At 42.1% G+C, this 24,162-nt stretch overlaps 1 protein-coding gene and 1 non-coding gene across 6 annotated transcripts in view; one reads left to right on the top strand and one right to left on the bottom strand.

The window, feature by feature from the left end:
- Positions 1-1,167: 1,167 nt before the first annotated feature.
- On the bottom strand, positions 1,168-1,240 carry TRNAV-CAC (transfer RNA valine (anticodon CAC)). The gene has a single exon. It is a non-coding gene; the product is annotated as a tRNA-Val (tRNA).
- Positions 1,241-8,506: 7,266 nt separating this feature from the next.
- NEK7 (NIMA related kinase 7) overlaps positions 8,507-24,162 on the top strand; it is a 150,326-nt gene continuing 134,670 nt past the window's right edge. For 3 of the 5 annotated variants that reach the window (XM_060293901.2, XM_060293940.2, XM_030884079.3), the window contains exon 1: positions 8,564-8,702. The gene's annotated coding sequence lies outside the window, so the exon portion shown is untranslated. Of the gene's footprint in view, positions 8,526-8,563; positions 8,703-18,616; positions 18,729-24,162 lie in introns of those variants that run through there. The other 2 variants (XM_030884080.3, XM_060293868.2) reach the window with 2 other exon arrangements.

Genomic DNA, 24,162 nt, shown 5'->3' with positions numbered 1-24,162 from the left:
ACTTCACAGATGTTAAATGTTAAAAACAGAAAAAAGGTGTCTTAGAAACAGTGAAATGCTGTATTTGCAGATTCCAAAAGAGTCTTAGTTCATGGGAGATACTCAGTAAATATGTCTAGGGAAGAAAAGAAGGAAGGAATAAGAAAGAAAGAAGGGAAGGAGGAAAGAAGACTGTGGAGGGGAGGATAAGGAAAGGAGAGAGGAAAGAAAGCAAGAAAAAGGGCAGAAAAGAAAATGACATCCTCTTCCCCAAGAATGGGCATAATTCTGAGGCTTTCTTGGTGGGAAACTTCCAATTTTCCTTTTCACGGATGGAAACTTTATTTATTACATCAATAGTAATTTGATATTGATGAGTTAATAAAAATGAAGCCACTGAGTTGTAATCCCAGGCCCATGAGCTTCTGCATTCCTTTCTTCCCACGTGGAAGGAAGAAAAACCAGACATAGCTGCCTTTGGACCTTCATGCAGGGGCTAAGCCTTATTGCCTCCTTTCTGTCTGGATCTCACTTTGTGTCACCTCCTCAGAGAAGCACTCCTGGACTGCCTATGCCAATGGGATTCCCTCTCAGAGCTTCTTATCCTTGGTTCCCTCCAGACTGTCTCCTCATCCCCACAAGGGCTCATTAACTAGGCTTAAAGTGTAACTCATTTCCAAAACCAGGTATACTTTAACAGTGATTTCAAAGATCAGATACCATTTAGAAACCAAAGGAATGCAAGCCTACATATTAATTACAAGATTTAGATTGAAAAAAAAACAAACCACAGTAACATGCACTAACACTGAATAATCTTAAACCTACAAAACTAACAATTTATAGTTAATCCGTGATGATAAAGGAGGACCAAACTCTGTACCAAGGGCAATGAGAGTGAAGGAAGGATAAGCTGGACTTACTTCCATGTATTTCTGGAGCTGGATTGCTAATTGGCTTGTGTGTGAGCTTCTGTGATATAGTAAGCTAACAGGTAAGCTTATGTGAACCTAGCCCATCTTCCTGCTTTTGGACAGGCCAGAAAGATGAGCTAAATTCCATTTTTTAATTTCAGTAGAGAAGGATATTTGAGAGCCTACTTTGCAAGTTTACAGACTCTTTTTTTTTTTTTTTTTTTTTTAATTTATTTGGCTGTGCCGGGTCTTAGTTGCAGCATGTGGGATCTAGTTCCCTGACCAGGGATTGAACCCGGGCCTCCTGCATTGTGAGTGCAGAGTCTTAGCCACTGGACCACCAGGGAAGTCCCAAGTTTACGGACTCTTTTCTTGCAGTTAATTTTAGGCCATATCTTTTGTAAGTTTCTCATGTTTTACTTTAAGGCAGGTTATTACTCTGCTTTACTAGTAAAGGAGAATAGCAAGCCTGTTAGTGCATGAGGGTCATCCTCCTTTTGCTACCCTGAGATGTGATGCCTGGAAAACCTCCATGTGCTTTGTTACAGTTGGTACCTCTGTTCCCCACCTCAGCCCCACCACCTTTTCTTTGCCTCACGTCACACTCCAGCATCCCAGGTAGAACCCCAGGGGCAAAACACAGATGAAGTTCCATCCCAAAGCTGCACTGGTCCCAGAACTGGTCCATGAGCTGCTGCCCCATCAAAGGTGTGAAGATCTCCTAACACAGCAGCTGATTTATCTCAGTATATGTTAAGAAACAGAGGAGGGTATTGGTTTTGATTTTTGTACAGTTTTGTACACACATAAATTTAAAGAATCATGAAACAGGAAAATATATAGATTATCCATAAAAAGAATTAAAATAGTAGATTCTGAAAGTCATAAAAGTAGATTCTAGCTTTCAGGGGCTAAAAAATCAGCAGCAAAGATTCAGATGATATGATTGTTCTGACTTAATATAATCTCTCTACATATTTAGATTTCAAGATAGTGTAATTGTCCATAAACTCACTAGCTAGGTATTAGGAATAAAGGCTTGGTAATGTAGTAATTACAGAAATGTATATTAAAAATTTTACATAGGAAATTAAAACTAACCAATCATTGACATGACACGACTAATTTTCATGTTTTGTTCCAATCATTTCTAGTTTATATTCTGACAGTTCTACAAACTTCCTATTGTAAAACTGTAAAACATACCTAACTATTTAGATTGGAGTTACAAGATATAGGCCTGATGGAAGTATTAATTTCATGTAATTTAGAACATGAAGAAGTAATATTTTTATTATTTACTTGTCTTCAGAAAATGATTGTCTTTACCTTTCAATATGAGCAAGGAAAAGACAAATAAAAACAAAACAGAATTTTTAAAGTTGCATACTTTGGTTGCCCAAACTATACATTATGTGTGTGTATATTTATATATTCTTAAATAATTTTTAAAAGTTACTTACATATATATATATGAGCAACTTTAAAAGTAATTTATATTTTAAAAATAATAATAATATAAAATAAGTAGATATTTATATAAATAATTTAAAAGTTCTGAAGATTAAATAAACCTATTAGTAATACAGCAATAAATAACACTAATGGGCAAATGTAACAAAATTGTCCATTTAGGACTGTTTGCGGTTTCCATGGGTGACAGTCTACTGTTTGTCTTCTACTCTTTCAAAGAAGGAATTATCCCATAAATCTATGGATAAATATTCGTTTGCCTTACCCAGTACTTGAATGGTTTATGAATTTAAAGGTTCTTGCCCTGAATTTTAAGGATCGGAAGTTCACCAAGTTTTTAAGCATATTTCTCATTTTTGCCCCCAATTTTCAAGCTTTGGAAATGACTGTTTTGTTCTAGGAAGTGTTTTCCCAGGCGCCTCTTACTCTACATAATGCTAACTTTTCCATAGGAAAGCTGATATGACAGAGTGATTAAAGAAATAAGATGTCTGTATACACGTACCACATCTTGAATGAAATTGTGCCATTTGCAGAGATGTGGATGGACCTAGAGATTGTAATACAGAGTGAAGTAAGTCAGAAAGAGAAAAACAAATATCGTATACTATCGCTTATATGAGGAATCTAGAAAAATGATACAGATGAACTTATTTGCAAAGCAGATATAGAGACACAGACATAGAGATCACACTTATGGTAACCAAGGGGGGAAGGGAGGGTGGGATGAACTGGGAGATTGGGATTGACATATACACACTACTAGGCATAAAAGAGATGACTAATGAGAACTTACTGTATAGCACAGGGAACTCTACTCGATGCTCTGTGATGACCTAAATGGGAAGGAAATCCAAAAAAGAGGGGATATATGTATACATATAGCTGATTCACTTTGCTGTACAGCAGAAACTAACACAACATTGTAAAGCAACTATACTCCAGTAAAAATTAATTATAAAAAAGAAGAAATAAAGTGTCTCCATAATTTGAATTTTACCTGATGGTGAATTCAATGGCAGAATTATGGAGGGTGTTGAGGGTGTTTATGATTATCTAGGCTTATTGTCATAAAGGCAGTGAGAGCCTGCTTTCGGTATATCTTTGAGTTTGACATGGCATGAGTCCAAATCTGGCTTTACTCACATCCTGTATTTCCAAATAGATTGAACATTAACTGTGCAGTTGAACTGCTGAAGAAATCATTACTGAGGTATTTTTAAATGCACTTCCACCCTTAAGTAGAACAGCTGAAAACAGAAGATCGAAGAGATGCGTATTTTAAGCAATAAAGGCTCAAGTGTGAGCAAAGAGGGTTAGAAAGAGGAAAACAACATTGGATGCAACTTTTCACTTCTTGTATTGACTTTGTTAGTGATGCCCTTTTGGATCTGTAGTCTAAGGGCAGCCTCTCAATTTATCTATGTGAAATATTAAAATCAAGAAGAAAAACATTATTTTCCATTTTCTCTCCTTCGTAGGAAATAGACAACTGTTTCAACTGCTCAGACCTGAACGAATTTGGTGCATCCCAAGGCAGAAGTGAGAGCACAGAAGTGGTAGAGGGTGATAGAAATTAGACAGGACTCTGAGATATTCCCATTCAACTTTGTGAGATCACAGAGCATTTGTAGCATCCCCCTTTCAGGGTAGACACATGCACACAAAATTTTCCAGAGAAACCTGCACTCTTTAGATTTATCTTTAACCGGGCTTTCTGTTAGCATAGATCAGAGAAATTGCCACCAAGGTGGAGGAAAGGGCACCCTGGGAAATGGCCTCAGTTTGGTCCCACATCAAGGATGGGATGTACCAGTGTGAAAAGGAAAATCATTCCTGAGTATATTTCCTTCATTGCTTTGACTCTTTGCCTACTGCATATTGGCCCTCTGGCTTTTGTAGTAAGAGTCAAAAAGTAGAGATTCAGTTGAATCCTGTTGACCAGAGGAAATCATGATATAAACATAAACGGCCAGTTGTGCTGTTTCTTTCTTGTTTTGCAACCAATATAAAATATTAGGGACTTCCCTGGTGGTGCAGTGGTTAAGAATCCGCCTGCCAATGCAGGGGACATGGGTTCGAGCCCTGTTCCGGGAAGATCCCACATGCCGTGGAGCAACTAAGCCCGCGAGCCACAACTACTGAGCCCTCGTGCCACAACTACTGAAGCCCGCGTGCCTAGAGCCCGTGCTCCGCAACGGGAGAGGCCACTGCAGTGAGAAGCCCGTGCACTGCAACGAAGAGTAGGCCCCGCTCGCTGCAACTAGAGAAAGCCCACGGGCAGCAATGAAGACCCAATGCAGCCAAAAATAAATAAATAAATAAAAGAAAAACATTTAAAAAAATAAAATAAAATATTACATTTCCCTATGTTAAATATATATATATCTAACACATATGTGTGTACACACACACACACACACACACACACACACACATACATATATATACAGTGTTGATTCCTCAGTTTTAAAACTACTACAAAAATAGCTGGGAAAAAGCTGCCGTCAGTATGCTGCTAAAATAAACCATGAACTGTCTTCTCAAAGTACAGAACTAGATAGATGGGACATAGCAGAGTTGTCTTTCTGTGATTTTGAATTCTAGGTGTTTGATGGCAGGATAACATTAAGGCACATTTTATTGCTTTAAAGGGAAGTTCATCTGCATGATCCGTTAATAATCACATGCAAGAGGCCAGGAAAGTGAAAAAGTAGCTTTCAAATATTTTTCGTGAGTGTTTTTACAGCACGGTAGAGATTTATTTTCTGCCACTGTACAGTGACCAGAGCCAGGCCCCGAGGAAAGTGATCTCCCTGGGGTTGTCTGCGGTGTGCACTTTGACCTCTTTCTCTTGGCCCAGGTTAGTCCAGACATTTCAACAGCTTGACTAAGCCTCATCACCGGTCAGCTGCCAAGTTCAGCGGCTGCCAGGATCACTAGCTGCTTTTTAAGTACACCTGTTGCCAGCACTGTGTATGAGTCAAGAAGGCTAGACCTTTCTGGTCTATCCCACTGGCTAGGATCTCTTTCAAAGGAGAATTATTTTTAATATGACTTCATCATTCTTCATCAGGAAAACATTTTTTTTTAGCAAGCTTCTCTCCTTACGGAGAAGTTGCATTGACCCTGAATTGCTATGGTACATCAGGTCTGGGTTAACCTACAGATAAAAAATGGTTTTGATAATCAGTACTACCTCTACTTTGTATTTTTCATTGTGTGGGCCGGCAAAGCTACATGAATAACAAAACATGTAGACAGGGTGTAAACTGAAAGCGTTTTTTTTTTTTTACATCTTTATTGGAGTATAATTGCTTCACAATGGTGTGTTAGTTTCTGCTTTATAACAAAGTGAATCAGTTATACATATACATATGTTCCCATATCTCTTCCCTCTTGTGTCTCCCTCCCTCCCACCCTCCTTATCCCACCCCTCCAGGCGGTCACAAAGCACCGAGCTGATCTCCCTGTGCTATGCGGCTGCTTCCCACTAGCTATCTACCTTACGTTTGGTAGTGTATATATGTCCATGCCTCTCTCTCGCTTTGTCACAGCTTACCCTTCCCCCTCCCCATATCCTCAAGTCCATTCTCTAGTAGGTCTGTGTCTTTATTCCTGTCTTACCCCTAGGTTCTTCATGACATTTTTTTTCTTAAATTCCATATATATGTGTTAGCATTAACTTCACCGTAAATGGTACTTGATTATGACACTTAAAACCTTTCATATATAATAACACATATATATGAAAGGTTTTAAGTGTCATAATCAAGTACCATTTACGGTGAAGTTAATCTGATAGTTAATGGTAAGTATTGCATGGTAATTAGGTATAAACACTAAGTAGCACGTATAAAGGACTGTAATTAGTGCATTTCAGGGAGCCAGGCAAGCATTTTTGAAGCAAGCTTGGTGGGGAGATGAATAGAAAAGCAGTTAAACCTGGACTCTGCTCTAATGATCCCTCGGACCAGAGGAGCTTCTTTGGCCAGAACTCTCTGCTTTTCCATGAGCATTTGCTCTAGGCCAGGGGCCCAGGGCAAGGGGACAACCTCCCCTATCAGCACAGAGGTGATGAAAAGTCATAGATAGAAAGTGCATTGGATTTGGAGAGTCTTCACAACTTCTGAAACACTGTACACTATCTAGCTGTAGCTTTGTAGTCTTTTAAGGTGAAGAAACAGGACACATAGGGATGTTTTCAACACTCTGGGCATCATTTAGCCATGATAGGATACTTCTGGGGCTTCATGAGCTCTGTCTTGATCCATTTCCCTATCAGTCACTGTTCATGAGGGATAAGTGTTTTCCTCATACCAGTGAAATGTCTGGTCCGTATCCGAATGTGTAGTTCATTTAATTAAGCATGTTTTATTGATTATCTATCTACCTATCGACCCATGTACATTTCTAAAAGGTGGTACAAAAGATAGTTTTTAGAAACCTTAACCAGGGTGAAATGTCTTAATCCTGGGAATATCTGGTTATTTTCCCTGCTGGGTGTGCCTGTGTATAACTCAAGTGACACTGTCCTTACTTGACTGATTTTGATTTGGTGGGACTCGACAGAGCAACCTGGTTCAAATGCCAAATCATTGGCTTCATTCTTGCCCACTTTCCTACCCCAAGTTCAGTTCATTGTTAAATCTTGTTGGCTGTATCTTAATATATCTGGGAAATATATATATCCCAGAAATATATCTGGGATCTGACCATGCTTATCACCTCCACTGTTAGCACGACAATTTAAGTCATCAATATCTTTTACCTGATTGTTATACTAGTCTTTTAACTGTTTGACTAGTTTCTACCCTGGAATCTGTTCTCCACAGCAGAGCTTATTCTCTGCAAACCAAAGTCGATTTGGTCACCCTTCAATGGCTCTCCATTCATACCCTGCTTTATTTTTTAATGAATCACCATTTGACATAGTATGCATTTATTGGCTTATTACATTATTATTACCTTTTCTACAATATAAGGTCCATGAGAGCAGGGACTTTGTGTCTTGGTAAGGGTTTATCTTTATTCCTTAGAACAGTGTCTAGCAGGTTTATTAACACTTTATTAACCACTGAAGTCAACATCTACTATTGAGATTTTGAATTATTTTCGTTCTAAAAGTAAACTTTCAAAATCTTAATTCCATGGCTTTAACATTTTAAGCATTTGAGCTATAATCTACTCATTCTTAGCTCGAATCCCTTTGGTTGGGAAGCCAAACTAGTGAACGGACCTAGGAGTAATAGCAACTGCTTAATGAGCACTTCTATGCCAGGCTCTTGTGCTTCAGCATTTTGCTGTATCTCATTTAATTCTAGCCTAGTTCTAGAGACAGGTATTATTACTATTCTCCTTTTACATTTAAAGAGACTGAGACTTGGGAGAGATGAAATAACATAATACTCAGAGTTAATAACCCCTGAGCTGAGATTGCAATCAAGGTGTGGTTGACTCTATACTGCCTTCTAGCCGTGTCCTCCGGTAACGCGTGTCAGGTTATTGAAGTAGCGAAGCGGCTTAATTCAAAGCATTCCTTCTGCAGTTCCATGTGCTAGGGTTCTGGGATATAACAAATGTCCCTCCATCCCCCAAAGACTCTTAGGGACCAAACCAGGTAGTTCCGCTTTCAGGAATGTCCTAAAAGCCACTGTCCTCTAAGCTGGGTCTCTTACTTTAATGTAAGTTTCTCAAGCGCAGAGGCAGTTACATCACCTAGGAAAAGACGATGGGATCAAAACGCTATGATCCAGAAGAAGAAAGCGTTGTCACCAATTTGGCTGACCGCTTGCAAATAGGGCACTTAAACATAAAGTTCTCAAAAAGCAGCCGACCCCCGGCTTGGAGGGAAGTTGGCGGAAAGAGGGGAATAGGTTTCGGCCTGACCACAGGACGGCTTCTCCAGACCCGCCCGGGCTCCAGCGCGTAAGTCGAGGGGTCCCTCCGCGGAGGCCAGCGGATGCATCGTGCGGCCAGAGCAGGGCTCGGGGGCGGGGCTCGGCGTGGGGGCGGTGCCGACGCCCGCTCCGCCCCCTCCTCGGGGATGCCGGGATGTTTACACTCCTGACAGCAGCAGCCGCTGGAGGAGGAGCGGGAGTCTCGGGAGGATGGGCCACCGCTAAGCTCGCGCTCCGGACGCGCCTCGCCGTGCACAGGGTGGGTCTCCGTGCCTGCAGCGTCCGCGGGGGCGGCGCGGCGGGAGGTGGCCAGCGCTCCGGGCCTAGCAGCCACAGCCCCTGGCCCAGCGGGCCTGTGCGCGGCACCGCCTGGCCGAGCCGCCCGCCCGCCCCGGGTCCCTCGCCGGCCGGAGAACGGAGAGCTCCCCGCTTCTTGGTGAGTCGCCACCGGGGTCTCTGGCGCGCGGGCCGGGGCCCCGCCGGCTGGGGCCGCCTGCGGGAGCCAGGCGGGAGGGGAGGTAGGTCCGGCTCGCGCGCGGCAGCCTCGGGACCCCGCCAGGGGGAGAGGAGGCTGTGCGGGGCGCGCGGACGAGCGGGCGGGGGCTTTGGTCCGGTCGTGGGCGGTGGCGAGAGCCTCGTGCCCCGTGCGGCTCGGGCGTCCGAGGCCGCCGCCGTAACTAAGAAACTCCGCGGCCACGGCTGCGGCGCAACAGGTTTCGGTTCGGGGACCCGAGGAACTTGGCGAAGTTCCGCCTCCCGCCGCACGCTCATTGGCGGCGGCGGTTATTTATTCCACGTGGATTGGTTGGGTTCAGCTGTCAGCCGTCAGCCTCAGCCGGACTGGGCAGAGCGAACTTCTGAGGAGAGGTGGGTGGTGGGAGCCTTGCAGACCGGCCTTGAGAAGTGCGGGGAGGGTTACCGGTCTGTTGGAGAAGGAGCTTTCCTGGGACTCTGTCAGAACTAGGAAGCGTCAGGGAGAGGGATTGCAAGGCAGTAGCGAACATTGGTGGTGATAGTGGCAATGGAAAAGAAATAAAGACATTGAACACTGAGGCCCAAGCCAGAGAGGCGAAGGGGAGCGCAGAGAAGAAAGGAGAAAAGTAAGACCACACTGCCCCAGGACAGGGTCAGGAATCGAACACAACCTAGAGGAAGGATCCTACAGTGAGATTTAAGAATCCCTGTTACCTCTTTCCTATATACTGTAGGCCTTGGGAGATGATGTTTCAAACAGGTGAATCTTGTTCTTGCACAGCTGTAGGTCTTGTTAGGGATAGATACTAAGAATAGACTTATTTTACAGTAAGATATGTTTCCAACCTTGAGCATTGTTGGTGATGGAATTGAAAGTCAGAAACATTGCAGAAGTGGAATGATTTTTCCCCTCCTTTGAGGCTACTGATCTTAAGGATGCAGTTGAAACGATCAGATGCCCATGGTTTGTAGAGCATTGTGTACCCGTTATAATTAGAACCACTGTTTCTAATTCCTTCTCCAAGGAATTTGCAGTTTCAAGGAGTATGCACACTCCCAGCAGGCTACAGCAGAGTGTCTCGCCAGGTTGCATTACAGAATAAAGTACAGAATGTGTGTGTGAGACCCATCTGTTCTGTTTAGGAGCTTGAGCTGCTCCGGGTGTGGTCGGAGAATAGCATAGTACTTTCACTCAAAAAGTTTATGGTACGTTTGGGACTATCAGACAAACACTGAAAGGGTGAATAGTTAGACAAGAGATACAATTAACTCTGTAATGCTTTGTGGCAACTCTTGCTGAATTGATGCCGAGTATTCTTGGCTGTAACGCTTGATGAAGGCCAGTGCCCTCAAAACGGTTAACATAAAGCGTAAGCAACTTCATTTCCAGACGAAGGGATCCCTCGCTACCGTCGAGGAGATCCAGTCCACAGGTTGCTTCACTCCTAAAACCGCAGCATCCTCAGCTTGGCCCTGGACTAGGTGGGAGCTTGCTGGGGTGGGGGAGAGATGTTGGAACTTTGAAAAACTTTGCGTCTCGGAGGCGTCAAAGGGGTAGAAACTATGGGGACGGCGAGAGGAGGGCGGCGAAACTAAAAGGCTAAGGCACCCCTAGTGGAAGCTGGTTGCTTTCCCGGGGTCTGGGGCAGCCCGGGACCTTGCAAGACGCGCGGTCCTGAGATTCGGCTCTCGAGCAGGAGGCCCCGCCCCCTTCAGACTGACGGCCTCCACAGCCAATGCGCGGTGAGGACGGCGCTGCTCCCGCTGGAGGGCGGGCACTTCCCCCGGCCCCGGGGGCTCAAGGGAGGGGGGCGGCGTGTGGGATAAACGGGCAAGATAAGGGGAGGTTGTGAGGTAAACATGCAAAACGAGGAGGGGGGGCTTGTGAGAGAAACGCATAAAACGAGGAGGGGGCTTGTGAGAGAAACACGTAAAACGAGGAGGGGGCTTGTGAGATGGGGGGCGTGTGGGGTAAACGGGCAGTGTAAGGGGAGGTTGTGAGAGAAACAGGCGTAAAATGAGGAGGGCGCAGCGGCAGGTTCCTAGGACCCCGTGGTGCTCGTCTCCTTTCAAGGTTCAGCCGCGCTTTGGACCCACCGGTTGGTGTGACTAATGGAGGGGAGGAGGGGCTCTCACAAGACCCCTCCTCATTTTACGCGTTTCTTTCACGAGCCCCCTCCTCGTTCTTTGAAATTATCTGAAAATGAAAACCAAGAAATGTCAGAATCCCAATCCTTAAGCGTTTTTACAATTACTTGGGACTCTTTCCACAGTTAAAAAAAATTTTTTTTCACCTAAAAAAGTAAAGACCGTCCCTGGAGTGCAGACTCATTTCCTAGTTTGCACTGCTGTGCTGCTCGGGGTCGTTGACTCGGGTCACACCTGCAGCGCCCTCCACGCCCTTTCCAACTCACACATTGTCCTGGCTGGACAATTTCAAGAGCGCTTTTCCAGCCCCTAAAGCAGCACTTACGCCAAGAATGAGGAAAGCACGCCTGGTATGATGGCCGCGTACTGGTGGGGAGGGGAGGTTTGAGGCCTCGGGTGTTAACCTACCCGAATAGTAAAACTCAGTTTTGTAGTCTCCACATGACCAGAACGCGGGTATAGTTTGTGCGCAGGAGTATCTGATCTCGTACTCCCCTCCCTTCATCTTTCTGGTGGTTGCAGTTGGCAGTGTGAGGCTCTGGTTTATTGCAAACATTTAAGTATTTTCTTCCCGACTCTTGTGCATTTACTGAAATGTAGATTTCTTTTTTTTTTTTAACTTAAATATGTAGTCAGAGAAATCATTAGAGAGTTTTATAACCAAAAACTGTTTTCATTGGAACTGCCTGATGTTTTAAAATGTATCTTTCCAGTATTACTAGTGTAGCCACTGTTCAGGGCATCTGGAGAGGAGAGAATAACGATTACTTAATGCAGTTTTGGAAAAGAAGTTGCTTAATTAGGTAATAGGTCCCCAAAATTCCTTTCAGGTTTTGATTTTTTTTTAAAACAGGCTTTGGTGTTTAAAAAATGTGCAGGGCAGCTGCATAAAGCAATACACTGTCCACATTCCTGGTTTCATTCAAATTAATATATTTGTCCCTTCAAATATTTGCTCAAGAGTTATGTGGGTAGGTGTTTTAGTACATCATTCATAAAACGTGGCAGCAAACTTAGCATAATACTAAGGGTGTTTTGGAAATGACATGTGTGATTAATGTTTGCTCTGAATTGCCTTACCAGCAATTATTTTATCAGCATTTCTATAAATATATAACAAGATGTTTTAAGAAGCATTTCTTCATACTTTCGAATGTTTCAATTCATTTCTTCCTCCCTTCAATTTTATAGGGAATTTATATAATTGTAATCAAATATATTTATTTGCAGGATATAAAGGCAATTGAGAAATTTTGAACTTATACATAGAACTAATGTAGAACCATTCATTCTTAGAGCTATAAAACCTCTAAACTGCTGATTCCTCTTTTGGTGATTAATAGTTTGATTATCCCTGTGTATTATACATCTTTACAGAATAAGGAAAACACTTAGAGAATATATTTCATGGTTTTTAGTGAGCAGTGGAAATGAGAAGGACAGATAGATGGTCTTGAAGCATTCCTTAATTTTTTTGAGCAGGATAACTTCTTTTTTTTAACTTTTGTTAAAATAACAGCTGTCATACTATGTATATAACGAGCCGATACAATGAGCTGTTTGCTAATAGCTATCCAAAGTGTTAATCGGAATAGTGTGTAACTGAATGGAAGTTATTTAATTGGTCTATCAAATTTTAGAAATTTATATGTTTTCTGTTACTTAATGGAAATAGACCTTTCTGTAAATCTTGCCATTGGTCTTCTATTGATAATCAGTGTAAGTCATTAAAGGCAGTTTTTTCATACCAGGTTGCTTTTGTAGAGAACAGGGGTTCGCAGACTTTGTCTCTAAAGGATGAAAGAGTAAATATTTCTGGCCTTGTGAGTCGTATGGTCTCTGTGACAGCTACTGCCACTGTAGCCGTGGACATACCTGAACAGGTGGGTGTGGCTCTGTTCCAGTAAAACTTTGTTTATACAATCAGGCTGGAGGCCCAGTTCTGCCCTAGAAGGTAATACCAAGGGTCTAAACCTGATTCTAGGATGGATGTTTGGGCTGACAGGGATTTTCCACAGCACTGTGTTCGCCTTTTCTGGTCCTTTGATCCCTTATGACGTTCTCTTGATCTTCCCCAGTCCTCTCAGAATAACGCCCAGTTATTCATTGCCAAATTTTGTGTTTAGTCTCAGAGCCCTCATAAATATATCAGCCTCTTTCAGATTTATTCACCTGTTCAGGGATTTCTGTCATTCTTTGCCTCGGGGCAGGGGGGGATCCCACACCCATCCAGTGATGTTGAATGGATTTGCGCTCTCTCCGCTTCCTTCTTGTTGCTAAGCCAAGATGGACTCTGATGTCAGACATTTTTCTTTGCTTGATTGACTGATAGCCCTAGAAGGAATGTGCTTTGCTGTGTTTCTTTAACTAGTAGTTTTTGTTCTAAGTCGACTGGAGTGACTGCTTTTTCTGCTGTTAGAGAAAATTTCTGGCATGAGCAAGAGGGTGCACAGATTTTTTTTTCTTGTTAGAAAAATTGACTAAGCCTTTTTTTCTTTTTTTTGGCATTCTAATTTAATCATTTTATTAAGCTTTTTATTTATTTATTTATTGATAAGTCTTTTATAAAAGACTTTTTCCAGTAAAAAAAAAAAATTCTAAAAAGGGCCTGCATTTGTAAGGAGAGGCTATAGTCACGGGCGTTTGTGGCCTGGGAGTACTTGCGGGGTACCTGACTCTTTGCTTTCAGTAGAGTTAGCTGTGGCTGACCTGGTTGCAGCTGCTGAGAAGCGGTTGAATGGAATGGAAAAGGCAACAGTTTTGAGCTTACACAGAAGGATTTCCCAGTCCTAGCCAGGAGTGGGTTCTGGGTGGGCCGAAATATTGACCCCTCGGGGCGGGGCCTGGGGCTTCAGAGCTTCCCGGCTAGTTGCCAGCAGCTGCTACCAGCCTCTTCTCTTTGTGTGACCTTGCTGCACAAATATCATTTTCTGTGTTTACCATGATGTGAAAAAGACTAAGGCCAAGGCTTCGCTCCTACTCTCTGACCTTGCTTGAGTTACTTGATTTGTTCAGACCGTAGTTTTCTCAGCTCAGGTCACATTGCTTTGAGGAGTAAATGACAACATCTTTGTAGAAGGAGGGTAGTAGGCTCAGTGAGTGTTAGTTTCATTTCACCTCTTTCTCTATTCTTAGGACGTTTTGTGGTGGGAAAAACACGTCTTCTCAGTTTCTTCTGATGGCAGGCCCTGCTGCCCAGCTTTATCTGAAGAGGCTCCTACCCAGCTCTGCTGCCATTTCTACTTTCTCCGCCTTAATTATTCTTCCCTTTTGCCCTGTGATTTCCATATTTATAATTTAATTGTTCCCAGCACGAGTTAATGTTTTTACTAAACTTTGTGGGGAGAGGGCAGTAATCCTTAGTTCCTCAGGTAGAAAAAGCCACAAGAGCCTTGGGGGTTATAGTTTGGACAACAAAAAAAGTGAGAGTTGCAGAAAGATACTTAAATACTGATTCAAAAATGGAAAAAATTAAAATATTCTTTCTAGTGTGCTTCCAATTCTGTTTTTTTTATTGTTAAGATATTTTTCTCATATTCTGCTACTTAACTGGCAAATTACTCTAATTTTTTTGTGGTCGTAACCATAGCAAAGCCACATATCCTCTATATGTTATGATTGGAAAAATGGAACAGTTAGACATGTTTATGAAAAATTGTTATACCTCTAAAATGTAAGGAGTTGCCAATCTTCCATTGCCTTTTATATCTGTTGAACCCTATAGTAAAATAATGGGATATGTTTGCATACTGTCATAAAGATACCCAGAACTGGACAATAGGTAATTTATTTCAGGCAAGTAGCTTGTTCTTATTTCAAATAGTTTACTTCTAAGCATGGTTTGTTATTTAACAAGTACAGGTAAATTGAAAGACATTATACAAGAAGAATGTTTATTGATGGATTGATTTTATAGGAATAAATTGATATTTATTCTCAATTTTTTATGGTAACCTACAAATTCACTTCTTTTGTGTGTGTGTGTGTGTGTGTGTGTTTAACAGTCTTTGGTATTTAGACACATTTAGAATAACATAGTAGCAGGTGAGGTATTCAGTGAAAAATGGCATTTTTTTAACATTTTAATATATACCTAAAATAAAGTTTTAATGAAGTTTCTACATTTGATAAATATTTTGGTTGTTGAATGGCATATTGTTTTCAACTTCACTTTGTCATTTTGTGACCTAGAGTGTTCAAAGTATCAGCTGTTGATGAAGAGTTGTATTTTATTAGGTGCTTCTCCCACTGCTCTTCTAATCATTCTCATCGCTCTCTCCCTCTCTCTTTTAAGTAGGAAGGAATTTATTACACCATGTTTAATAGTATTTGGTGGCTGGGAGGGAGTCTGAGCTTCTAGCAAGGTTTCCCAATACTGGGCCACCAAGGGAGTTGCTGCCTCTTTCGTGATCAGAAAGCCACCAGCCTGGGACTACACAGCCACTGCTCACGATGGCGCTGCTCTTCTGGGGGCCCTTGACTGCAGCGGTCCAGGTGATGGATGCTCTGGGTTCGGTACTTAACACCTCCTGTATTAGTTTCCCAGGGCTGCCCCAACAAATTACCACAAACTGGGTGGCTTAAAACAACAGGTGTTTACGCTCACAGTTCTGAAGGTCAGAAGTCAGAAATCAAATTGCCCACAGGGCTGTGCTCTCCGTGCAGGCTCCTGGGAGAACATGCCCCATGCCCTTCTCTCAGCCTCTGTGTTGGCGGCCGTCCTGGACGCTCCTTGGCTGATAGGTGCGCCACTCCAGTCTCTGCCTGTGTCATGTGGCCTTCCTCATGTGTCTCCTCCTCCTCTTAAAAGCGCACCAGTCTTACTGGATTAGGGTCACCTGATGACCTCATCTTTACTTCTATTCACTTACACTTAAAATTTAACAAGCAAAATCTGTACTTTTTTTTTCCCCTCCCAGATTCTTCACCACACAAAAGATTTTTAAGATTTCTGGTCTTTCTGTTCTGAACAGAATATTTTCAGGTTGTACAGAGATTGTACCTGAGAGATAAAGGTACCCAGGTTATCCTGTACATATGTCATCTGCAGTTTGTATTTTATACTACCATAGAAGAGCTGTTCCAAAATCAATTTTCCATTCACCATTGTTTTGTAGTTTCCCTTAGGAGACCTTAAGTCCATAATTCACTAAATCAAATACTTTCAGAACTGGAAGGAAACTTATAAATTGTCTAAACTGGCCTTTTCATTTAATGTGAGAATAAACTGAAACTCAAGGATGTGAATTTGCTAATCCACATTCCACTAGATTCCTTAATAGTCCATATTGCCTTGTGTGTTACCTTTGTCATGCTCTTGGTAGTAGGCATGGTGTTTTGTTTTCACTTGCTTGAATTGGCAGTCTTGTTGCATTCACAGTACGTGCTCAAAAAAAGACTTGAGGATAGAGTGACATTGCACCTCTGATTGCCCATATCAGGGCCTTGATTCAAGTCAGCAAATATTCGAGAGCCCAGCTGTGTAGTGGGGAAGTATTTCTGTTGCCTCTAGAACGAGGAACGTTAGCGTATGTTGCTATATCCTTACTGTGAAATAGGATCAAAGAAGAAGAAATTCCTGTTATGGAGGCCAGTTCTAGGAAGCAGTCCTTAGTTAGAGATGGTAGATAGATAGTAAAGGCCAGAAAGCTCCTGGGTGATCACAGGGTTGTTTGGTCAGTATTTCATAAATAACACATTTCATTATATTAGATACCTTGATTCATGAGGGCCAGGCTTCATTGTTTGTTTGTCATTTTGCTGTATTGACAATAACTTATGTGTCCTTGTTGCTTCTTGCACAGTATGTATGACTGAAACGTTTGTTAACCCCACTGACCAGTTTCTCCCTTTAATTTCTTCTTTTGCCATGATTCAGAGATCATGATGGGCTGTTTCCTTTTTCTCTGTAGCCATGCCTTTCTCTTAAGTTGGTTCTCATTTGTTTATTATATGTGTTCCCTGTTTCAGTGAAAATCCTATCTTACAAAGCAGTTATTAGAGATTAATCAAATCAATCCTAAAGGATTTGTCTTATAATTCCTTGAAATAGTTATATCTATCTGTACATTGAAAATAATTTTCAGAAAACTTGTATAGCTGTTCAAGAATACATAGTGACCTTCTTGCCATCACCATGGTAGGCTGTATTTTCAAAGCATTTGTCCTATTACTGTGTTTCTCAAACTATGGTCCTCACAATGCCTGTGTCAGAAACACTGATTTGATAAGTACAAGCACTGGCGTTTAAAAGCAAGTACCCCAGATGGTTGTTATACACAGATTGGAAAGCTACTGTTCTCTGATATAGTGCAAGTGATTTTAATGGAGGTGTTCCTCAGGCAACAGTAAGAAATGCCACATGGCCTTTTTAAAAAAGATTTTTTCATTTAAAAAATTATTTATGATGGAAGTCCATCCCTACTGCTACCATCATTTCTCACTGGGGCTGTGTGGCCCTTGGAGTAGTTCACACTTAGTAATCAGACCCTTCTAAGCATATGTAGCCAATGTTTCAGCTCAACTGGTGGCCAGGTATTACTGAAATCAGTGTTATAAATCAATTAAAATAAATTAGATAAATACACATAACTGTAAATAAGAATTGAGTAATAATAGAAAATTCCACTTCAAACTAGTGAGAGAAAATAGTACATCTAAGTGTTAATTTTAGTTCTGTCCCAACCAAACGGTCCCTCTTGAGTGTACTGCTTGTGCTGTGTGCTGTTCTCACCATTTTTGGCATTTTTAGGGTATTTTTCTCAGCTGGGTGTGAAGGCTTACCACTTCCCTTACCTCGAGATGGTTTGCATTTTGCTTAAGGGCAAAGCCCTTAGCCTGGCAGCAGAGATTTTGCCTCCAGGCCCCAAGGCCCGAGCTTTACCTGCAGTTGCCTCTCTTGCTCCTGGGTTTGACTTTGCCAGGCTCTCCTGTCCTGCTTATCTGGCCGAGCTGGAAAGTGTTTGGGAACAGCGTGATGACGGCGTGATGACTAACCTGTTCCTTTTTCCATCGATAACAAGGAGCTGGTTCTCGAGTCCTTTCTAGCTGCCCTCCTTGTCCCAGATACAGGCCTTAACATGTAAGTTATGTTCTTTACTTAAGCAAGCCTATGTGGCCATTTTAAAACTACTTTCTATCAGTGATTTTTTGTTTACCTTTTTCTTTAATTAATTTGGAGTGTATCAATAAATTCAGGCCCTTTTTGTTTATCACCATTTCTACACCCACCTTAAAGAAATATATATTTATACACATATACATATGTAGATCATAAATAATGTAAGAAGAAACAGCTTGACAAAGAAGGTTTTGAAGTCCTGGATTGAGTCCAGGTTCGTTTTTGTATGTTTTCAGAGGCCAAGCACAGGGTCTTAGGGTGAGTTAAATTAATATCCACAGAACTCAGTTTAAGAGTTGAGTGTCTGGCTTAGGAGAGAGATCACGGGGTGTGATTAATGGTTCAGTTAATAAAAAGGAGCCTGGGCTGCAACGATGTGCTCGGTTGCCAGGGCACCCTGTCTCCCGGGCTGTGGTCCCTGCAGGGCACGCTACAGTTCCTAGGCCTTTTTTGTTCACGAGATGGGTTGTCAGCCTCTGAATGGCAGTGTTTACAGAGTAAGACCCAAATGAACATCCATTTTTCTTCATTGTGAAGTTTGTGGGGTATTTGCGTATGCATCTTGAGACCCCTGGAAAGATGATCCAGTTGGCTGCACAGCATTTGATGTTAAGCTTAGTTTTAAATCAAGGCCAGCTTTCTCTGAATTTGGAAGGCATACTTGCCTGCAAGCAGAGAGGCAGGCCGTTTGCTCTCTGGAGAGCTGCGGCAGCTGTAAGGGTGAGTCTGTGTCTCTTCCCTTTATGATCCTCCTTTTCGCATTTGTTCCTTTATTGTTCTCCCCACTTTCCTACTGGGCCCCACCAATTCACAGGTTGAAGAAAGAAATTTGGGGGTATTGGTAAGTAGCTCACAGTGAGTAGACAAATAATCTAAACAAAGATCTATCTTTATGCTTTTAAAACTCAGTTTTGATTAATTGCGGAAGATGGGAGACAGGCGTGAGCAGTGTTATCTGTATGATCACTCCTGGCTCACCCGTCTTTAACAGCTCTGTATCGGGACCTCTGTCTTCAGCCTCAACCCTGACCTGCCTTTCCAGATTCACTTCTTTATTCTCCCCCAGATGTTGGTCCCATCTGACAACTTACCATTTTTTGATAAATTTTGTACCCTTTCTGGCCTCTGCTTTATCTTTTTCTAGCTGCTTTTAATTTCCATTTTTTTATACTTCAGCTGTTCAATCTCAGTGATTAAAAATCATCTTTATCCTTTAAGACTCTGCTCAAATGTTATACAAAAAGTACAAAGAAATCTTCCTTCTGCTTCTTTAGGCCTTTAGTGCTTATTGACTCTCTCTGTTGTTGTACTTGTCTTAGCTTCCTCCCTGGAATATGTGCTTCTGGAAGGTGTGAATCATGTCCTATACATATTTGTGTTTCCTGCAGGGCCTGGGACCATTCTTGTCAGAACTGGCCATTCAGGGAATGGCAGATGACTGCATCCCAGAGCCTGTATGGGGCAGAAGGTCTGGGTAGATACGAGTAGTGAGAGAACGTCCAGGACAGTTTAGCAGTTGATTTCAGGGAAGTATAGGGTGAATGGCAGACACAGGGGCCCACAGGGCATGGTATGAGGGAGGTTTACTCAGTGAAATGGGTAAAGGTCTCACCTGGGCTTGGTGTCTGAACTCTGAATTTTTGAAAGATCTCAGAGTGGGGTGAGATGGGAACCAGGACTGGGAAAAAACAGGAGTATATGCCAGACACGAAGTTGGTGGGGATGGAGAGGGGTGTGGGGTCAGGACAGAGACCAGTTGGGTGATTAGGTATAAATTAGAGGCTTGGGCAACAAGGAACAATGTAAGAACTGAGCTCCTCTAATTAGGACATACATTGAAACAGGACCAGGAGTCAGATGACATTGATTTGAACCTGACTTATTACTAAGGTGTTCACCAAGTATCCTTCTGTTTCCCTTCCTTAGAGGCTAGCCCATTCCTAGTTCAAGGTAAGTGCTTTGGCTTTTCTGTAAAGGGAAAGGAACCTCTCTCTGCCCATAGAAGGTGCTTACTGTATATATTTGCCAAATGAATTCCATTATGATGTTCTGATAATCCCCTCATGGAGAAAATGTTGAACTAAGTTATTCCCTTCTTAGGAATAATTACTAATTTGAATTGATGGAAAATTATCATTTGATTTGTGTTCATCAAATGCTGACATAGTAAAAAGTTGTTCCACTTCAAAACAGATACATTTTATTTAGTATCTTTTCATATTTTTAATTGCTAGAAGTTTAAAAGAACAATCAAAATGTCAATAATTATTTTAAAAACATTTAAAGGCCAAGCCAGATGGACCAGAAATACATTTGTATATTCATGAACTCAAGAAGAGACACATAGGCAGTTAACCTGGGAAGGTACCACCTTATCAAAGGTCTTGAACACTGTGCTCAGAAGATCGACCCTTTCCTCTCCTGTGATGTGATTATAAAGAGTTACTTGTACCTTTATGGTTTCAAGTTTTGTTTTTAATAGGGGTAAAAGCTATAGTGCTTTGATACTTCTTTATTTGGTTCTTAGTTAATGGCAGGTCAGGAACTAGCATCAAAATAGAATCAAGGTTATTATAAAGGGGACCTCAGATATATTTGTTAAAAAAATGTATTAAGTTGAGTTTGGTTTATGAGATGTATGAAGAAATTTAGTTTATATTTGAAAATCCAGACTTAAGCGATCCTATACTATACTTTAAAGTTACCAAGAAAAAGTAAGATTAGCAAGAAGAAGTGCTATTTCTTTCTTTCTTTTTTTTTAAAAAATAGATTCCCCCTTTAGCGTCCTCTTTTTCCCCCTTTTAAAATTTAGGATTAAGTTAAATTTATTTGTTTGTCTATCTACTCGTTGATTCAGTTTTTAAGGAAACACCTCCAACACCTTCTACCTGTTTCTAGGTAGGTTTTAACCTTGTTTAAAATCCTTCAACTATTGTCTTGAATAATTTCCAATCCCTTAGTCTCCTAACTGCGGTTTGGGCATTGGTGCTTGCTCTGCTGCGTCCTTAGCTCCTGTCTTCCTGCCCTGCTTGTGGTGGCCCCGCTCTCCCTGCGTCAGTCGGGACGTCCCCGTCCTCTGCCCGGCCAGCTCGCACAGTTCCTTCAGATGCACCTCGGTGTTTTCTCTGCAGGGCTGGCCTGGCTGCCAGGCTGCCTGGGCATCCTTCCCATCAGCTCTTGTCCTGGCAGTCCCTGCCACGGCGTCTGGTGGAATACTTGTTTCCTGATATTGTAAAGTCTGTTTCTTTGTCTCCCCTAAGAATAACCTGATGGGTTGGAATTACCTCAGTGCTTTTTGTATTCCCAGCCACTGGTAGACACGTTAGCTGTGGTCAAAAAGTGGCTGAATGAGTTTTGGAGAAGATAAGAAAGCAAGCAGATGGGCGTCTGGGATGGGTCCCAGTCACGGCAGAGGGTCTGGGTAGGTGATATTGTCCTTTATCTCCAGTTCCAGCACGTTTTTCTCCCTACCCCTGTCCCCCACCTTTGAGTAGCTGTGGCTGTTTATTGAAATGGGATGAAATAAAGACATGAGAGACTTCACTTTCTTGCAGATTCTTAGGATGTTTTATTTGTGTCCTGGTGTTTGCTGCCTCATTGAAGGCAGGGGTTTAGATGTCTTTGACTAAGCGTGAAGAGTTGATTCATCTCTCTGTTATGTTTTCTAATTCTTTTGCAGTTGTGACTGTCTCTGTCCTCCTTCATAAGCAGAAGGAGTATGATCATGGGGGTCAGGAGGGCAAACCTTGTCTCGTATGGTTTTGGAGGCCTTCTCAAAGCTCTGTGCAAAATACACTTACCTCTGGTCTGCCCTTGTCACTGCAGTGCCAAGATGGCCTCCCACGCGGAGCACCATCCAGTCAGTGACTGTCAGAAGGGCACAGATCCCTCCACTTGGCTTGGGAAGGGAAAGTTGAAATACTCTAAGATACAAGGAAATACAGGTTTTGCCTCAGTTTTAGATAAAGTTACCATAGTGCCCAGTGCTGAAGAGCAAAGGCGGAGAAATATTAACCAGATCAGTGTAGAGTTCAGAGCCCTGCTGTTTACGCCGAGAGTACAGAACAGCTTCCTCCGTTCTCATTCAATGTGCATTCGCCAGAACTACCCAAGTTAAGAACAAACATGGCTTCTTGGTGGGGCGGGGGTGGGGAAGGCCTCACTCACGTGGACCTTGGATGCCTGTGGGAGGCCCGCATGACCTGTCTGGTAGGTAGCTGGTGGTTGCATGTGGCTTGAACACCGCAGAGCAGTCCGGCTGGGGAGCAGCTCTGGGGTCATCAGCGTGGAAGGTGGAAGCAGGTGAGCATGCCTGGGGAAGGTGTGTCAGGGCCTGTCCAGCCTTCCTCAGTAAAAGGGCAGGTTCACTAAAAGGTAAGTAAATACTCAGTGAATCCTGGGAGAAATTAAAAGTTAACTTCTGTGTTGCTGCCTGACTTTAGCTGTAAGTATGACATGTAAGGTATCTCTTGTGAAGACCCAAATAAGGCTGTTTCCATCCTTAATAAATGTGTGCTTTTAAAGCCTCTTACTGTTTGCCATTTTTCTAAGATTTTATCAGTTCTTTAGTCAGAGGAATGGACTTCTGCAGAGTCAGAAGGTTTCTGAAAACAAACTGAAGTAGATGTCAATTATATAATTCCATTTTGAGTGTAAGTCTGTAATCACTATTAATTAGATTTTCAGGGTTTTTTTAATGAGTCCTTTATGTTTAAAGTCTCACGTACAGTCCTAGGTAGCTTCCTCAGCATACCGTGTTTATTATTGCCACTATTAATTTAAAACAGTCATCCTTGTTCTTTGGGTAGTATCTTCATAAAATCATAGTTTCACATGATGAGTGTGCCAGAGAAAGTACATTTGTTTCTAGTGACTGTAAAAGTTTGGCATGATTTGTAGTGTGTGTTCAGAAGAGCAGGAGAGGACTGCATGGCGGTGCAGCAGCAGTGACGTGATGGGCGGTGTTGGCTGAGAAAGTCTGCCCCGCAGCTGCCTTGGTCAGCTGCACAGAATCCGTTTAAAGACTTGTGTGGTTCTGTGGTATGAAGAAGAACGTAACAGCGATTGAATTTAGTTCCTCAGAAGGTAAATTTTAAAACATAAAGTATAGCCATGGTTTACTTAAGTTTGTTGAGAAATCTTTTTATTAAAAGCTAGGACAGTTTTGTGTGACTGTGAGTCAGTGGCTTTTCCTGCTTGCTTTTTCTCCCTTCTTTCTTAATTTTCTGTTAATTTTCATTGCATTGGAAGTCTGTGCACAGTAAAACGGAGGTCAAGCAGCCAAGAGGTCTAATTCTTCTTCTTCTTTCTGTTTTTGAGGGGCGAGGGTGGGCAGGAGGGGGCAAGGCAGGAGTTTTCATAGAAGTAGAGTAACACATTCAGTTTGTTTTGCTAGACACTGATTGTGTCCTACTAACCTAATTGTCCCTTAGATAGACTCTGTTGTTATGACTGACTCAGGTCGTGAGAATGTCGTGGGGCCCTGGGTGTGGGTCAGTGGAGAAGTTCCCTGGCAGGGAGTCCTGCCTTTACCACTGGGCTGTAGGGCTCCTTTCCTTGCCTGGGGTTGAGGAGCATCAAAGGAAGGAAGTGATAGGACATCTTTTAAAACCACTTCATAGTTTACTGTAAACTAGCCTGGAAAGAAATGAGGGTTTTGGAAGTTCAGGAATAATCAGAATATAGAGCAGTGACTGTGGTAGAGCACATGTGCTAAACCAATGAAGAAACAGCAGTTTATAAGCTTTTTTTAAATAAAGATAAAATATAAAATCTGTGTTAATTCAGAAAAATCTATTAAATTTTTCCTTTATTTAAATAAGTGTTTTTTAGTGATGATTTTTCAGTTAGTGAGTGCTTGTTACAGACAAAAGGCTGTTAAAACAAATGACCTTACAATACATAATTCATACTCATTAAAGTGTTCCCAAGTACTGGCTTGTATTCCATGGGATCTTATCAGCTTTGTTATGATAGAATTCACTACTATGAATTATTTAGTACAAGGAATGCTTTTTATAATCAGATTTGGAAGATGGGTCCAAGCTATTTATCTCAGCTCTTTACGTACGTCAGTCTTTTGCCGTGGATGGTTATAGTTCGGCTACCATGCTTTTTTCTGGTGTTACAGCTGAATGGTTGGCCTAGTGATCAC

This window comes from Globicephala melas, chromosome 1 (assembly GCF_963455315.2).
Source record: "Globicephala melas chromosome 1, mGloMel1.2, whole genome shotgun sequence".
Classification (NCBI taxonomy): Eukaryota; Metazoa; Chordata; class Mammalia; order Artiodactyla; family Delphinidae; genus Globicephala; species Globicephala melas.
Note: the sequence above shows the minus strand (reverse complement) of the source record. Positions and strands in the feature narration are given on the sequence as shown.